Here is a 5,000-nt window from a genome sequence, read left to right on the forward strand (position 1 = left end):
GGCTCAGCTCTTGGGTTTGAAGTGATTTAAATTGCAGACTTGAATTTGGACTTGAATTCAGATGTAGCCAAAATTTTAATGATCTTTTCTGTATTTTCATTATTACTGGAAAACGGCCCAATTCTGCCCTACATGCATTAGTTGGTGTATTTCTCTGAACTTGTAGGATTTTCCGACAGAATTCTGCATGTAGGGCTTCAATTGGATGTTTGTCCCACATTTTAAAGTCCAGTTTATTGAGTGGCCCCCAAACCTCACTTCCATAAAGAGCTATTGGTAGGATTACGCTGTCAAATATTTTAGTCCAAATTCTAATTGGGATGTTGATTTTGAATAATTTCATTTTTATTGCATACATTGCTCTGCGGGCTTTTTCTTTGAGTGCATTCACTGCCATATCACACGTCGTATCACACGTCACAACGGCTCACCACCCCACTCTGACATGTCAACACTTATATGATAATGTACATCTTGATCAGGACAGTATCAGAACATTTGCCAAGGACCTAAAAGATGCAACACTTGGCAGGGCCCCACACACCCATCACCCCAGCAACAAAGGTCCCCTGCCCCACCTTCTGAAACAACAGTACCTCAACCATCCCGAGGAGAAAAGAGCCAGACACAGCTTATTACAGCTCAGCTATACTAGACCAGGCCCAACACAGCACATATTTACCAGACCAGACCCGCCTCAGGACAGCACGACTAGACCCATCCCATCACAACACAGCTCTACTAGACCCAGCCCATCACAACACAGCTCTACTAGACCCGGCCCATCACAACACAGCTCTACTAGACCCAGCCCATCACAACACAGCTCTACTAGACCCAGCCCATCACAACACAGCTCTACTAGACCCAGCCCATCACAACACAGCTCTACTAGACCCAGCCCATCACAACACAGCTCTACTAGACCCAGCCCATCACAACACAGCTCTACTAGACCCAGCCCATCACAACACAGCTCTACTAGACCCAGCCCATCACAACACAGCTCTACTAGACCCAGCCCAGCCCATCACAACACAGCTCTACTAGGACCCAGGTCATCACAACACAGCTCTACTAGACCCGGCCCATCACAACACAGCTCTACTAGACCCAGCCCATCACAACATAGCTCTACTAGACCTGTCCCATCACAACACAGCTCTACTAGACCCGGCCCATCACAACACAGCTCTACTAGACCCGGCCCATCACAACACAGCTCTACTAGACCCGGCCCATCACAACACAGCTCTACTAGACCCAGCCCATCACAACACAGCTCTACTAGACCCAGCCCATCACAACACAGCTCTACAAGACCCAGCCCATCACAACACAGCTCTACTGGACCCAGCCCATCACAACACAGCTCTACTAGACCCAGGTCATCACAACACAGCTCTACTAGACCCGGCCCATCACTACACAGCTCTGACCACTACTCCAGAGTCGGACAGAACACTGCCCTTCAGGGAAGTAGACCACATGACGCAGTCCACACCTTGTATCAGTCAAATCATCAGCCTACATATGCTGAGGTAACCTCTGGCAGAAGACCCCTAGAACAATCAGAGATAGGAGAGGTGGGCCAACTACTGCAACTAATATGCAGACTACTGAGCAAGACAGTCCCTTTAATTCACACACGGGCACACACACACACACACACACAGGGTTGCAGATTGCATTGTACTTATTTTATGTGCAATCTTATTCCATTCTTCTTAATTTGTTTACAACTATTCTTAATTTTATTGACACCGGTATTATAATAATAATTCTGTGTGTGTGTGTTTATGTATGTATGTATGTTTATGTATGTATGTATGTGTATATACACGTATGTGTATGCGTGTGTGTGTATATATATATATATATATATGTGTGTGTGTGTATATATGTGTATATATATAGTATTATTTTCATTTGTTTTTTTTCGATGTCCTTTACTCAAACCAGTGAATATCACTTATTATAAATGAGATCATTAACTATCAGCTCTTGGAATATCCAGGGCCAATACTCTCTCTCTCTCTCTCTCTCTGTGCCTCTCTTTCTCTCTCTCTGTGTCTCCCCCTCTCTCTGTGCCTCTCTCGCTCTCTCTCTATCTCTCTCTCTCTCTCTGTGTCTCTCTCGCTCTCTCTCTCTCTCTCTCTCGCTCTCTCTCGCTCTCTCTCTCTCTGTGTCTCTCTCGCTCTCTCTTCCTCTGTGTCTCTCTCTCTCCCTCTTCCTCTGTCTCTCTCTCTCCCTCTGTCTCTCTCTCTCTGTGTCTCTCTCTCTCTCTCTGTGTCTCTCTTTCTCTCTGTGTCTCCCCCCTCTCTCTCTCTCTGTGTGTGTCTCTCTTTCCCTCTCTCTGTGTGTGTCTCTCTTTCCCTCTCTCTGTGTGTGTCTCTCTCTCTCTCTCTCTCTCTGTGTGTGTCTCTCTCTCTCTCTGTGTGTGTGTGTCTCTCTCTCTCTGTGTGTGTCTCTCTCTCTCTCTCTGTGTGTGTGTCTCTCTCTCTCTCTCTCTCTCTCTCTCTCTCTCTCTCTCTCTCTCTGTGTCTCTCTCTCTCTCTCTGTGTCTCTCTCTGTGTCTCTCTCTCTCTCTCTCTCTCTCTCTCTCTGTCTCTCTCTCTCTCTCTCTGTGTCTCTCTCTCTCTCTCTGTGTCTCTCTCTCTCTCTCTCTCTGTGTCTCTCTCTCTCTCAAATTCAAGCTGCTTTATTGGCATGAAAAACATTGTGTCAATATTGCCAAAGCAACAATGTATACAATATACATTGCAACAAAATTATAAATGATAGTAAATAAAAATAATAACAATAAAATGGTAACAGTCAATAGTAGAAATGTAATAAATCTAAAATCAAATTATGGAAAATGAAACTATAACTTAACTAAATATCGGTCATCTTCTCCTTTGAATCAGTACTACAACTAACATCATCATTACTACGCCCATTACTAAACTGTTATCACTACCATTACCACCCATATTTGGAATGATAAACAGCAATAATAATAGTAATAACCATATTAGTAATAATAAGTAAGTTAATGCTTACTATGCAGATGTTATTATTCAGTGTCCCTCAGGCTATGGCAGGAAAATACATATTTGGCTGCAAGAGGAGCCATTGCTCCTTCGCCCATGAGTATTTTTAGTTTTTCCTCTGGGTTCAATTTGTAAAAATGTGGAATAAATTGTCTCTCTCTCTCTCTGTGTCTCTCTCTCTCTGTGTGCGTGTGTGTGTCTCTCTGTGTGTGTGTCTCCCTCTCTCTCTGTCTCTCTGTCTCTCTCTCTCTCCCTGTGTCTCTCTCCCTGTGTCTCTCTCTCTCTCTGTGTCTCTCTCTCTCTGTGTGTCTCTCTCTCTCTGTGTCTCTCTCTCTCTCTCTCTCTCTCTCTCTCTGTGTCTCTCTCTCTCTCTCTGTGTCTCTCTCTCTCTCTCTGTGTCTCTCTCTCTCTCTCTCTCTGTGTCTCTCTCTCTCTCTCTGTGTCTCTCTCTCTCTCTCTGTGTCTCTCTCTCTCTCTCTGTCTCTCTCTGTCTCTCTCTCTCTCTCTCTCTCTCTCTCTCTCTCTCTCTCTCTCTCTCTCTGTGTCTCTCTCTCTCTCTCTCTGTCTCTCTCTCTGTGTCTCTCTCTCTCTGTCTGTGTCTCTCTCTCTCAAATTCAAATTCAAGCTGCTTTATTGGCATGAAAAACATTGTGTCAATATTGCCAAAGCAACAATGTATACAATATACATTGTAACAAAATTCTAAATGATAGCAAATATAAAATATAAAAGTGTAGTAAATAATAATACAAAAATAATAATAATTACAGTAATAACAATAATAGCAATAACAATTAAGTTACTGCTTACTATGCAGATGTTATTATTCAGTGTCCCTCAGGCTATGGCAGGAAAATACATATTTGGCTGCAAGAGGAGCCATTGCTCCTTCGCCCATGAGTATTCTTAGTTTTTCCTCTGGGTTCAATTTGTAAAAATTTGGAATATGTTTAGTAATTTCTGTGAATAATGAATCTCTTTGTGAGGAATATTTATCACAGTAAAGGAGAAAGTGCATCTCTGTCTCTACCTCCCCTGTTATGCAGTGACCACATACACGCTCCTCTTTGGGTAGCCATGTCTTTTTATGTCTGCCGGTTTCTATTGCCAATCGGTGGTCACTCAGCCTGTACTTGGTAAGGATCTGTCTCTGCTTCGTATCTCTGACAGAGTAGAGATAATCAGCCAATTCATATTTTCTGTTTAGGGTCAGATAGCAATTTAGTCGGCTTTGGGATTTTGTTTCATTTTTCCAATGTTGTAAATATGATTCCTTTGATTGGTTCATGATTTTGCTTATTGGAATTCTTTCTTTTGAAGCAGTGCTGGTGTCAGCTTGGTTGGTGAGGTCCAACACCAGCTGACTAAGAGGGCTCGTTTCTGGGCTCAGCTCTTGGGTTTGAAGTGATTTAAATTGCAGACTTGAATTTGGACTTGAATTCAGATGTAGCCAAAATTTTATTGATCTTTTCTGTATTTTCATTATTACTGGAAAACGGCCCAATTCTGACCTACATGCATTAGTTGGTGTATTTCTCTGGACTTGTAGGATTTTCCGACAGAATTCTGCATGTAGGGCTTCAATTGGATGTTTGTCCCACATTTTAAAGTCCAGTTTATTGAGTGGCCCCCAAACCTCACTTCCATAAAGAGCTATTGGTAGGATTACATTGTCAAATATTTTAGTCCAAATTCTAATTGGGATGTTGATTTTGAATAATTTAATTTTTATTGCATACATTGCTCTGCGGGCTTTTTCTTTGAGTGCATTCACTGCCATATTAAAGTTTCCCGATGCAGATATGGTCAGACCAAGATAGGTGTAATTTTTTGTGTGTTCAATTAAGGTGTTGTTCAGGGTGAATTTATATTTGTGTTTCTGACATCTGTTTTTTTTTTTGGAAAATCATGATTTTAGTTTTTTGTAAATTTACTGCCAGGGCCCAATTATGGCAATATTGCTCC

General features: G+C 42.3%; 1 protein-coding gene across 1 annotated transcript in view; it reads left to right on the forward strand.

Moving 5' to 3' along the window:
• The window catches only part of LOC135521673 (histone-lysine N-methyltransferase 2C-like), a 262,868-nt gene that overhangs the window by 57,033 nt on the left and 200,835 nt on the right, over positions 1 to 5,000 (forward strand).

Source organism: Oncorhynchus masou, chromosome 30, assembly GCF_036934945.1.
Source record: "Oncorhynchus masou masou isolate Uvic2021 chromosome 30, UVic_Omas_1.1, whole genome shotgun sequence".
Lineage (NCBI taxonomy): Eukaryota > Metazoa > Chordata > Actinopteri > Salmoniformes > Salmonidae > Oncorhynchus > Oncorhynchus masou.